Source organism: Coenobita brevimanus, chromosome 111, assembly GCF_032717465.1.
Source record: "Coenobita brevimanus isolate Jiangsu-jjx chromosome 111, ASM3271746v2, whole genome shotgun sequence".
In the NCBI taxonomy this organism is placed as follows: domain Eukaryota; kingdom Metazoa; phylum Arthropoda; class Malacostraca; order Decapoda; family Coenobitidae; genus Coenobita; species Coenobita brevimanus.
The window spans coordinates 33,377,213-33,391,284 of record NC_137064.1 but is presented as its reverse complement, the minus strand read 5'-3'; the positions used below and the strand labels follow the sequence as shown (position 1 = coordinate 33,391,284).

Here is a 14,072-nt window from a genome sequence, read left to right as displayed (position 1 = left end):
TTCCCTTTCTCCTCTCTCTCCCTCCATTTCTTCTCCCCCAGTCTCCCTTCCTTGTTCCCTCTCTCCTTTCTCTCCCTCGCTTTTCTTCTCCCCCAGTCTCCCTTCCATGTTCTCTCTCTGCTCTTACTCTCTCTCCCTCGCCCTTCTTCTCCCCCTGTCTCCCTTCCTTGTTCCCTCTCTCCTCTCTTTCTGCCATATCTTTCAGTTATCATATCTTCTCTTTTTAATTAGTATAGAAACTAACTTTATGCTTATTATTTACTGTGTTTTATTTTATCTTTAATTAATGTATTTATTTATTTTTTCAGGTAAGCTACGTTCTTCTGAAGTTCTCCCAAAATTGTAAGTATAACAAGAGAATTACCGAAGCGACATTGATATTACTTTTCTCCATTTTTTAAATAAATGGAATCGGTAAGAAAATTTTGGTGCTTGCTTTCTGAAATATAAGACGAAGAGTTTTTTTTTTTTTTTTTTTGCAAGTTCAGTCTGTCGTGCCGGGAGGATGAACATTTCTCTCTCTCTCTCTCTCTCTCTCTCTCTCTCTCTCTCTCTCTCGACAAACTCGCCTCTAGCTTCTGCCAATTACGCCCTACAGAGCTCTTAGTGAAAGCTCTTTTGGTATTAAAGTCTTTGATGTTGGAAGGGGAGCGGCCAGGGTGCTCGGTCACCATCTCTGTCACCCTCCCTCTGTCTCTGTCACCCTCCCTCTGTCTCTCTCACTCTCTCTTCCTTATGTCTATCTTACTTACTGGTTTTCTGGTACCCGCCCCCTATCTCTCTTGTCTCTTTTCTCTCATCTTTCTCACACCTTCATGTCATTGTCCTCTCTCTCTCTCTCATGTGTGTGTGTGTGTGTGTGTGTGTTTAAACTACCTGTAATATTAGTGTAAACAGCAAGTCACAGTATTACGAGAAATGACTGGAAATTAACCAGCTAATATTCTTAAACCCCTGCATAATCTCCTTCATCTTCCCTACTCCATTTTACCCCTACGTCTTCACCCGCACACCTCATTTCTTCCTTCTCATTTCCACACTCACATTTCTCACCCTAATATTTCCTACATCTCTTCACCGTCCACCCTACCCGAAGCAGCCTCAGTCCCCTCCTTCACCCTCTTCATCTTCCCATCACCATCTCTCCATCATACACTTAGACGCTTTTCCTTCCATTCATCTTTCTTATCCCTCTTCGCCCTCTTTATCATCCCACTCTTCATCATCTCATCACCGTCTTTCAGTTATATTCTCATACATTTTTCTTTCATTACGCTCCTCTTCTCCTTTCTTACCCTCGTCATTTTCCCATCATCATCTTTCAATCTTATTCTCTTGCATTTTTTCCTCTAACCTCTTTTTCTCTCTCACTTATTCCATCACCAAGTATTTTCACATGCCTCTCATACTTCTCCAGCTTTCCTACACCGTCTCTCCTTCCCTCCTTTACTCTGACGTAAATATCCTTCCGTATCTACATGTCCTCCCTCACTGGCTCTTCCGTAACTCATATCCTCTCCATATTTCCTACAGACCCCCCCCTTCTTCTCCCTCCAGCATCCTTACAGCTATCCCTGTCCCTATCTGTCTTCTCAACACCTCCCCCCCTCCCCTCCCTCATCACCTAGACACCCCTTTCACTTCCCCTTCCCCTCCCCAATCACTCACATCCCCCCACCGCCCCCCGCCTCCCTCCCCCTGCTTCTCCAACGCTTCCTTGTTAGCCTCACTTCACGTCAGGCGGGTTGGCCCATATTTCAGTGTGTGTTATGATGGCCTCTCACGCAGCTCACTTCACCTCACCTCACCTCACTTCACTTTATATTACCTCACCTCACCTCACTTCTCCTTATATTACCTCACCTCACCTCACTTCACCTCACCTCATATAACATCATCTCACATCACATCTTTTCATCTCACCTCCCTCCTCACTTCACCTTATATTACCTCACCTCGCCTCACTTCACCTTACATTATCTCATCTCACCTGTCCTCACTTCACCCTATGTTACTTCAGTTCACCTCACTTCACCTCACATCATATTATCTCGCATCACATCTTAGCATCTCACCTCCGATCGCATCTAACTTCACCTGTCCTCACTTCACCTCACCTTACTTCATTTCACCTCTCCTTATCTAATTACCTAACCTCTCCTCTCCTCATCTCACCTCACCCTGTCCCACTTCACATACCTGATAGCCCTCACTCTCTCACCCTTCACAGCCTCCACCATCACCCTTTTATAGTCGGTCAGAACCAGAATTAAGTCAAGACCAGTGTAGCAATTTTAAACCAGAAGCTGTAGAATTTCTCTCTCTCTCTCTCTCTCTCTCTCTCTCTCTCTCTCTCTCTCTCTCTCTCTCTCTATCTATCTATCTATCTATCTGTCTATCTTTCTACCCGGATAAAAATAATTGCATCTATAAGAACACCCAATCTTTAGATATAGAATATTATTGAACCTAATTTGATTTAACATTCAATCAACAGGGCAATTACGTACGTGAAAACAAGGACCTGTACCACTTAATTTACGAACCACTTCACGAAACGTCCTTAATATATTCCAGAAGACTTAATGTTAGACAAAGTTATTATCGCAGTTTATGTTCTAATCTTAATATCAAAAGAAATTATTAGAGTGGTATTTTGTTCCTGCATTTGGGTTCTCGTAGGCATCGCTTGGTTCTAAGATAATAGTAGTTGTAGCTAGAATTCTTTGTGGTTTGTAGTTTGTGTGTGTGTGTGTGTGTGTGTGTGTGTGTGTGTGTGTGTGTGTGTGTGTGTGTGTTTTGGCAGGGAGTCAGGGCGGTACTGCTTTGCCGATCTTGCAGGTACATATATCAGAAATAACAGCCTCATCCCGGAGTGCAGTGGTCCTCCCTAACCCCCCCTCTCGCCCTCCTCCTTACTCTTGCCTCTATCTCTCTCATTTTTTTTTTTTTTTTTTTAAGGATAGTGAACGTACTGATATTAACCCTTTCACTGTTATTTATTTATTTATTTTTTTGGTTCATTTTATCTCCAAGCGATTTTATTTGGCTTCGGGGAGACTTTTGGAAATTGAGCTGTCAAATATGGCCCTCATTAAGCTCTTCATTACATTCATTTACCCTACAGATGAATATTAGCCAGGTAATAGCAAGAACGCACCAATGATAATAATAATAATAATAATAATAATAATAAAAATAATAATAATGATAACAATGATGATAATAGGTATAATAATAATGTTAATAATGATAATAATAATAATAATAATAATCTGTCTATCTATCTATCTATTGCCAGACGCCTCAATCCCGTTTGGGGTGGCCACAAACAAATCGCCTCCAAGTCGCCCTGTCCCCAGCCATTTCACTGCCCTGCTCCCAACTCACACCCCCCTCTCTCATATACCTGTCCACCCCATCCCTCCATCTCATCCTCGGCCTCCCCCTCCCTCTTCCCCCCTCCACCTCACTCACATACACTCTCTTCGTCAGTCTTTCACCCTCCATCCTCTCCACATGGCCAAACCACCTCAGTGTATTCCTCATAACGCTTCCTATCACATCCACACCCACACCACAATGCTCCTTTATATCCTCATTCGTCAGCCTGTCTCTCCACGTGACTCCACAGGCTCCTCTTAAATAACTTATTTCCACTGCTCTCACTCTTGACTTGTGTCCTTCCAACAATGTCCAAGCTTCACTTCCGTACGTTAGAGTTGGTATCACAATACTGTCATATAGTAACTTTTTCACTTCCATGCTCACTTCCCTGTTTCTTATCACTGCTTTCAAGGAACCAGCAACCTTTCTTCCCTGCTGTACCCTTTCAAGCACTTCACCCTCCAAACCTCCATCCTTACTCATCACACTACCCAAATACTTAAACGTACTCACATTTTCCAATTCCTCACCATCCAACCGCGCTGTACATTCACTAACTTCACCTCTCTCAAAGATCATCACTTTACTCTTCCCTACATTCACCTTTAGGTTCCGTTTCTTACACACTCTCTCAAACTCATCCACCAAGCCTTGCAGCTCCCCTTCGTCTTCACTCAACAACACAGTATCATCTGCAAACAACAGTACAGGGAGTTTCCAAACACTATCCTCTCTCACCAGGGCCACTCCAACATCCACTACCCTACCTTGTACCTCTTTTATTACCCCATCCATGTACAGATTGAACAACCATGGAGACATGACACATCCCTGTTTCAAACCAACTTTCAAAGGGAAAAATTCACTTAGTTCACCATCCACACGCACTGCAGCCTTCGCACCATCGTACATACTCCTCACAGCATTCAACAACTTCCCATCTACTCCATATATTCTTAACACTTTCCACAATCCTTGTCTATCCACCCTGTCATATGCTTTCTCCAAATCCATGATAATAATAATAATAATCGAACTTGAGATGGTACGTGAAAAGGTCTTAAGAGGAGTGGTGATAGTATAGAGGTGAGCGAGAGACAGACTTTCTCCTCCAATTCCACCTTAGACGATTCCGGTGCTGTTCCTCCATCACTTCCCCCCTCTGACTTCCTCATGGCTGATATTAAAATTTCTTCAGTTGATGTATTTTCTGCCATTACTGGCCTCAGTACTAACAAGGCATATGGGCCTGATGGGGTCCCTCCTGTTGTTCTCAAAAACTGTGCTTCTGTGCTTACACCCTGCCTAGGCAAACTATTTCGCCTTTGTCTGTCAACTTGTACCTTTCCTTCTTGCTGGAAGTTTGCTCTCATTCAGCCAGTCCCAAAGAAGGGTGACCACTCCCAACCCTCCAACTATCGTCCAATTGCTTTAACGTCCTGTATTTCAAAAGTTTTCGAGTCAATTCTTAATAAAAAAATTTTAAGGCATCTTTCCTATCACAACCTTCTTTCCGATCGTCAGTATGGGTTCCGTCAGGGACGCTCCACTGGCGATCTTCTCACCTACCTTTCAGACTCCTGGTCATCCTCCTTTCGGGACCTTGGCGAAAGCTTTGCCATTGCACTTGACATCTCAAAGGCTTTCGATCGAGTCTGGCATAAATCTTTAATTTCCAAACTGCCCTCCTACGGTTTCTATCCTTCTATCTGTACCTTCATCGCTAGCTTCCTTTCTGGTCGTTCTATAGCTGCTGTCGTAGACGGCCATCGTTCTTCTCCTAGATCTATCAACAGTGGTGTTCCTCAGGGCTCTGTCCTATCACCAACTCTCTTCCTTTTATTCATCAATGATCTTCTAAGCTGTACATCTAACTCTATCCACTCATACGCTGATGACTCCACCCTTCACCTTTCCATTCGGTTCCAGCAACGCCCATCTCAACAGTTACTTCAAGAAACAAGGGATGAGGCTATGGCACACCTAATGTCTGACTTGGCTCATATCTCTGACTGGGGTAAAAATAATATGGTTGTCTTTAATGCTTCTAAGACTCAGTTCTTACACCTATCAACCCGACAAAATCTTCCACAGGTATACCCACTAATGTTTAATAATATTCAGATTAATCCTGCATCATCCTTGAACATGCTTTGGGTTTCATTTACTCGGGACTTATCTTGGAAAGATCATATTGCATCTCTTGTAAAATCTGCTTCCAAGAGATTGGGTGTGCTAAGCCGACTCGCTCTTTCTTTACCCCTGCACAATTGTTGACTCTATACAGGGGTTTTATCCGCCCCTGTGTGGAGTACAACTCTCTCATGTGTGGGGAGGCTCCCCACATACAGCTCTTCTCAATAGGGTGGAGTCAAAGGCTTTTCGTCTCATTAACTTCCTCCTCTCTCTCTCTCTCTCTCTCTCTCTCTCTCTCTCTCTCTCACGGTAGAGAAATGGTTGAGTGTTTGTATTGTGTGAAGGACTAAGTATGCAAAAGAAGCCTAAGAAGTGCCAGACAGGAGTATTTATAGAAGTTATGGAGGTTAAAACATAAATATAGACAGAGCTTAACATCATCATCATCATCATCATCATCATCATCATCATCATCATGTCTGCCATCATTGCCTGTCATCATCATCATCCCCACCACCACCCTCACTGCTTCCACCGCCTCTCATCATCACAATCATCATTATCATCACCATCATCATCATCACTCTGTCTGCTTCCTCTGCCTGTCTCTTGTGTCTGCTGTGAACGGCTTCCTGCTTTTATCCACCGCCTTCTGTGGTGCCCGGGAGAGTGCCTGGCTTCGCTACCCCCCTCCCCTCTCTCTCTCTCTCTCTCTCTCTCTCTCTCACACACACACACACACACACACACACACACACACACACACACACACACACACACACACACACACACACACACACACACACACACACACACACACACACACACACACCAACTTTACCTCTCCATCCTCCGTAAAAATGCTCATCCCTCTTTGTAAGTAACATAAAAAAAAAAATGATACCCTTATTTCATGAAGTTAAACGGGTATTCTTAAACAAAATTAAATTCCTTCTTAGGGCTGAGGGAACTAATCTGAGCCACCTTCCCTCCTACGGTGCTAACGCACCTTCTACGGTCCTAATCAGCTCCCAGAACGTCCCTTTCCCTCGCCTTCATTAGCCTTAACGATCGCTCCTAACCCCCTCTACTTTCACATTCTAAACCCTAGCCAGCCCTGCTTCCATGCCCACCATGTTCCTAACCAGTCCCCTCCAGCCCTATTTTCACACTTCCCACCGTCCTAACCAGTCTACACCTATTCCCACAACGCTCTCCAAGCATCACCAGCCCTACTTCCACAGCCCTATCCAGCCCCAAATCTGTATTTTGCATTGCCCTAAAAATCAACCCTTTCTTTCTTTAGTTCAGGCCAGACCACCCTCCCCACGACGTCCTTAATTGAAGTCCATTCACATTTCAAGCTTTCCCTTCCCCAGACCCAACCAAACCCTCCCAAGACTTTCACCCCTCCTCAGTTCCCCTTTACTTCTCCGCCCACACAGACCGTCTCCCACACCCCCACCCCACCCAGATCCCCTACAACCCCACCCCACCCGGATCCCAAACAATCCCACCCCACCCAGATCCCACCCAACCCCACCCAACCCATATCTCAAACAACCCCACCCCACCCACATCCCCTATAACCCCACCCCACCCAGATCCCACACAGCCCCACCCCACCCAGATCCCCCACAACCCCACCCCACCCACATCCCCCACAACCCCACCCCACCCACATCCCCCACAACCCCACTCCACCCACATCCCACACAACCCCACTCCACCCACATCCCACACAACCCCACTCCACCCAGATCCTACACAACCCCCCACCCACATCTCACACAACCCCACCCCACTCCACCCAGACCCGTACAACCCCACCCCCCAAAAAATGTTTGTTAAGAATCCTGTCTGATTTGCAGGAAAAGCAAGACTCTATAATATTCAGCTGTTATCACTGTTTTATGTCGGTATTTTCAGTTTGATATTCACTCTGATTTATGTGTGAGATATTCAATAGCAAAGATAAAGATATATAGACGTATGAGTGAAGGTGAATATAATCAGTCTTATGAAATTATTAAAATTAGTTGAGTTTAGAAAATACTCGTGTAGCTCCAGCTCTCTCTCTCTCTCTCTCTCTCTCTCTCTCTCTCTCTCTCTCTCTCTCTCTCTCTCTCTTCCTCCTGCAGCACGTGCCTCCTCCAGCATCCACCAAACTTTACGCCCTAACTGGCTTCAAACTATTCTCCTTTTCCAGGGCACTTTATGGTTGAATTCTTTTACCGTGATTAGCAGCTGTATTTACGGTAGAAGGCTCGTCAGGTGTGTGTGTGTGTGTGTGTGTGTGTGTGTGTGTGTGTGTGTGTGTGTGTGTGTGTGTGTGTGTTGAGGTGTGTATGTATGTGCATGTCTGTGTATTTGTTCAGGTGTGTGTGTTCGTAGAAAACTGTGAGAGGCACAATTGGCAGTAAGGAGGAAAGTTGATATGAGTGTGTGTGTGCAAGTAGAAGCATATGTCTGCCTTGTGTAAGTAGTCAGGTGTGTGTGTGTGTGTGTGTGTGTGTGTAAGTAGGAGGGAAAGGTGTTGGTAGTGCATAAGAGAGTGACTCGTTAAAGCAGTGAAGGGGAAGTTGATGTTGCCAGTGAGAGTATGTTCATAGGAAATTATTAATGTGGTGTGTCGGTACTCAGTGTGTGTGTGTGTGTGTGTGTGTGTGTGTGTGTGTGTGTAAAGAAGAGTGTGAACAATTAACCATCTCAGCCCGAGGACGTCATGTTTCTGTTATTCAAGCCAACTGTCGACGATTATATTCAACAAAGGAGAGATTTATTTTTTTATTTATTTTTTTGACTGGCGGGGTTAGATCCACCTTTCTTTAACATCATCCCTGAGAGAGGTCTGCCCTAAGTAAAATACAAAAATCGCCAAAGATAAAACAAGAATAAAACAGCGCAGGAGTCCTCAGGCAAAGCAAATTCCAGCGCTAAAGAGATGCGTTGTTAGCGTGTGGGTGTGCCTGCGGGGGAATACAAACCCGGTGTTGCGAGCCGCGTTGAAGTAAAGTGCCCTGTGTGTGTGGGCGAGACTTCCTTAAGCCTGTCAAGATCGGCTAAGTTTTGGTAGTGCAGCAGGGCAAGGCAGGGTAAGTAAGCGGCGGAAGGAGGCTGCAAGCTTACACATTTTTAAGAGGCTCTGCACTTAGACCACTTTTAACCCTTTCAGTACGACAACATTATTTCTGTTTTTGCTATTATTAGTGTATTTTATGAAAGTTTGAGAAATGCGGCAGGGCAAGGCAGGGCACGGATATTAAGTGATTGAGGGAGGGTGCAGGCTCACATAATTTTAAGAGGTTCTACACTTTGACCACTTTTAACCCTTCAGTACTACGACTTCGATGTTTGTTTGTTTTTGCTACCATTAGTTGATTTTATTCAGGTTTTAGAAAGGCGGCAGGGCAAGGCAGGGCAGGGTAAGCGGCTGAAGGAGGGTCACAAATTTTTAAGAGGCTCTACGCTTTAACCACTTAGCTCTCAACCCATTCACCACGATGACATTGTAATAAATTCTTAGTTTCTCGGGGTGACTTTATTTAGCTTAGAAGTTTTTGGAAGAAGGAAGGTTTAGATAGAGCTTTTCCCTACCCCCTTCACCACAGCTTGTCCGTAGAGCTGCACCCTCTCAGTCAGAACCCAGAATGCACGGAAGGCCAGTGTGAAATTTACGAATAAACTTGAAAGAAAAACTGGTTGACTCCTATCTCATTTATCAGTAGGAAGAAAATTAACTCAGCCAATTAGAGGCGACTGTTTGGATGTGGGAATTACGGAAAAGTTGGCTGGCTTGGAGTGTATAATTACAGTATGTCCTTCCCCTCTCGCAGACTGAGTGAAATAAGCTAATGGTACAAAAAAATTTAATTAGATTTTCTCCTCGTGGTCACTTGCAGGAAATCAAATGTGGAAACGGGAGTAGGGAATTGGTGATGTCATGTAGGGATGTGGTGACGTCATGCAGGGATGTGGTGACGTCTTGTAGGGATGTGATGACTTAATGGAAGGGAAGTAGTGTGTGTGTGTGTGTGTGTGTGTGTGTGTGTGTGTGTGTGTGTGTGTGTGTGTGTGTGTGTGTGTGACAGACAGACAGACAGGCAGATAGGGCAAGTAAGTATACCGAGAAAGAAATCTGAACACGATGAGATATAAAAATTTGTTACAAGTGTGCAGTATTAAAACCAGGAAAGGTAATGAGGCCAGTATCACCTGTGTGGAAGAGAGCGATCAGGTAGGGGTCAGTGAACGGAGAGAGAGAGAGAGAGAGAGAGAGAGAGAGAGAATCGAGGGGATGAGAAATGGATCTTAGAAGGAACCGAAAAAATATAATTGAAAAGACTAACATATAAAATAGGCAATTTCAATAAAGACCAGTTTTCGTCATCAGAAGAAATAAAATTCATCTTTAGCTGAATAAAATCGTCTGGCGGTAGTCTGAATGAGTTGATGTTTACCAGTGTATGAAATCTGGACACTGTTTTTAACGCTTCAGAGGTGGACCAAGAGAGGGTCACCTTCACGTATTGGCACCGATATAACTGAGCTTTTCCACTGCCGGGTTATACAGACATCCTTAAGCTTCCACCCTGTTCCCCTAGAAAAGGATGGTGTACTGCTGGAGATGGGCACAATCAGGGAGCATTTTACTGGGTTTACAATAAGCTGAGCATGGGACCACAACAACAACAAGCATAACAACAACACAACAAGCATAACAACAACAACACAACAAGCATTACAACACCACCAACACTGTATAGGACCAGCAACCACCCCTAAGCTGGATGGAACGTCCTGGCTGTGTACAGAATAAAAGTAAATAGTTCAACCCTCCTGCATGCCCCCCACCCACCCTCCACTGCAAGAAAAGAAACATGAACCGAATACTGTACATGCCGCAAACAAATGTGAACAGTGTACAGGAAATGGAGGGGTGATAGGTTGTGGAGAGAGAGAGAGAGAGAGAAGGGGAAGGGAAACGTTGAGTGACAGTGTGGAATGAAGTAAATAGAACGGAAGAGATAAATACGTGAACAGACAGATAATTCCATAGAGAGAGAGAGAGAGAGAGAGAGAGAGAGAGAGAGAGAGAGGAATGGCCGCGGCAGACACGCAATAAGTGAACGAAAAGACGTAATAATAGCAGGGCAATAAGAGAGAGAAAACACCGAGGTAAACAGATGATAGGTAATAAGAGAAGGACAGTAAAAGAAGAGGCACCGTGATGAGAGAGAGAGAGAGAGAGAGAGAGAGAGAGAGAGAGAGAGAGGAGAGGAAACACTGGAGACCGAGTGCTCTTGGCCACTTTCTCGCACCCTCATCCTCATATCCCTCAGTAGTGGTTGTGGTGCGAGAGCCAGTTTGTTTTCATCTGACCTAACAGGGCCACTCACACCCTAAATACTAAATCGTGTCTGCGTGAATTAGTCAGCCTTTGTTATGAGGTAGGAATGAGTATCCTAGGTTACTAATGAATGCATCCTCCACTCTGACTACACCTGGCCGTCTAATGAGCTGAGAGGGGTTGGGTATCTTTGTCAAATGAGAAGAAACTGAGTACAGAGATTGTGGTGGAGGTGTGGTTGTGTTGTGGAAGTGCAGGAAACAGAAGAGGAGAGAGAGAAAACATGAAGAAACAGGGACAGAGAAAGAGAGAGGAGAAACAGGAAAGACAGAGAAAAGGAGGTGTGGAGGAAACAGGAGAGCCGACAGGAGAGCAAGGCTGTTTTCCCAGTGGTGTGGTCAGCTTCCGTTTGACAGTATCCAGGTGCACTCGGCCACTTCCTGCACCCTCAGTGGCAGTAGTTGTGGTGGTTGTGGTAGCTGCGGTTGTTAGTGGTTTGTGAAAGGTGTTTGTGGTAGTTGTGGTGGTTGTAGTGGTTGTGGTGTTTAGTATGGTAGTGGTTATGGTAGTGGTTTGATAATGGTGGTAGTGGTAATGTCTGGGTGGTAATGTAGGAGTAATGTTGTAATTGTGTGGTGGTAATGTTGTAGTAGTGATAGTCATGGTAGTGCAGTGGTGATGGTGTTACGGTGACAGACATAGGAAGTGATGGTGCCTCTGAGTTATTGTGCTGAATATGTTTGTGGTCGTTGCGTGTGTTAGTAAGGTGCAGCGGTAGTGGTGGTGATAGTTTTCTTCTTCTTTTTTTAATGCAAGAAAGAAGGAACCAAAGGCCAGAAGCCCGTAAGATTGTTGCCTCCAAGGAAAACAAAATACTACAATACAGTTTGCTTACTAAGGCTTGGTGGCATGAAATTTGATGAGCCCTGGTTATGAGGTAGGAACGAATCTCCTTGGTTGCTAGCCAAATCAGCCCTCCAGTCTTAATACAAATGGCCATAATTGAGCTGAAAAGAGTTAGCAGTTTTTGTGGTTAGCAGTACTTGTCAGATTAGAGCAAACACGTAATGCTGTCAAACTGTGGTGTGTGTAGTAGTGGTGTGTGGCAGGGAGCGGGAAGCGAGGAAGAGGTAGACTGAGAGCGGGTGTTGGCGTGGTGTGTTATCATTGGCAGTGGATGTGATGGTGGTTGATGGTAGTGTGGTAGTGATGGTGGTTGATGGTGGTGTGGTAGTGATGGTGGTTGATGGTGGTGTGGTAGTGATGGTGGTTGATGGTGGTGTGGTAGTGATGGTGGTTGATGGTGGTGTGGTAGTGATGGTGGTTGATGGTGGTGTGGTAGTGATGGTGGTTGATGGTGGTGTGGTAGTGATGGTGGTTGATGGTGGTGTGGTAGTGATGGTGGTTGATGGTGGTGTGGTAGTGATGGTGGTTGATGGTGGTGTGGTAGTGATGGTGGTTGATGGTGGTGTGGTAGTGATGGTGGTTGATGGTGCTGTGGTAGTGATGGTGGTGCCTTGTTGTGTGGTAGTGATGGTGGCTGACGGTGGTATGGTAGTGACTGTGATTGCTGTTGGTGAGGGTGTGAGCTACGCATGATGAGCGGTGGCGGGCAGAGACGGAGAATGGGGTTGCCCGCTTTACATAGATTTTACTTCTTTTTTTTTAACACATTTGACCCAAAATTGCCCTCTCCACCTTGGATACCGAGTCGTAACAGTAGATTAACACTGAGAGCTCGATGCTAGTCACGAAGAAGTGCTCTGGAAAGGATGTAGAACTATACCACTGTCCCTTCCTGCCAATAAACCACGTGAAATCATCTACACAAGAGCGAAAATCTGGGCCAAGTTACGATGAAACAGCCACTATCAGTTTGGTGAAGGTAGCGAGTGATGTCATTAATTAGGAGAAGGTAGAGAATGAGATAAATATGACACAAACATCAGTAATATGAGCAATTAACTAAACATATACGGAAAATACTGCATCGTTTATCGTATCGTTTATAAAGGCTCTCCACGCTGCTCGATCTCTGGCAACCTCCTTATTCAACCCCTTATTCCTGAGGTCACACTTCATGACCTCGTCCCGGGTTATTTTTGGTCTGCCCCTCGCAACCCAAACCCCAATGTCACACTTCTCACCTTATTACGCATTATCTCAGAAACAGGTGTAGCGCCATCTGCAGGTGCAATAAGAGTCATTAAGGTACAATTATATACGTACAATAATAAGTAGGTACAGTACAGTAAAGATAACTACGTGCAGTACCGTGTGTATGGCCCCTCAAGGTACCTGTAGCGGCAGACCTGTACTACTGAAGGGGATACTGAAGGCTGTATATAACGCATGCAGATTGAAAACTCTCCCCAAGACTGAGCAAAATCGTCTAGAGCTAGTAAGAAAAAAATATCAGTGGAATGAAGGCCAGGTAGAGCCTTCATCATCCCCCTCTCCAGGATTTTTTTTTTCTCTACATATAACCTATTTCTCTGTACTGTACAGATATGTAAATACAGATATCAGAGAGAAATAAAAATGACCTATCAAAAAACTACACGTCGAACTGATTTAATACAAGGCGGCGAACAAGGTGGGCGACAGAGACCAGATCCAGCACTAGGACCGGCGCTCCCAGGTCTCTCCCCATAGCCCCTCAAGCAACAGACCCCTCCTCCTCCTCCTCCTCCTCCACCTCCCCCTCCTCCTCCTTCTCTTCCTCCTCGACCTCCTCCTCATCCTCCTTCTCTTCCTCCTCGACCTCCTCCTCATCCTCCTTCTCTTCCTCCTCCTCCTCCTCCTCCTCCTCCTCCTTCTCCTTGTACAACTGAGGCAACGCCCGCGGCCGAAGCACCTGTGAGTGAGGCTGCACCTGAAGGCCCCCCAGCCATCGGAGAGCAGGAGGACCAAGGCACGGACTATGTGGGGTTGGCGATGGGAGTGTTGTGCTTGTTTTGCTTCTGCTTCGCCGGCACCGCCAGCACCGTCTTCTTGGGAGCCGTGACTTACTGGGAACTTTGAGATTAGATAAGATACACTCACCATTCTCGCCCCATTATCCCTCTAGACTGTGCTGGGAAGCTAAGGAGTCCATTTCCCTCCGTATTGCACAAGTGGCAGACGTGTTGGGCAGTTGCAGCCACATGAGGTCTCCTAGAATGGATATCCACTGTTGCTAAAATTTAAAGGCCAAAGA

The 14,072-nt window shown here is 45.3% G+C and overlaps 1 protein-coding gene across 1 annotated transcript in view; it reads left to right on the top strand.

Moving 5' to 3' along the window:
* nAChRalpha2 (nicotinic acetylcholine receptor alpha2) overlaps positions 1–14,072 on the top strand; it is a 510,350-nt gene that overhangs the window by 328,344 nt on the left and 167,934 nt on the right. The gene's annotated exons all lie outside the window — the stretch shown is intronic.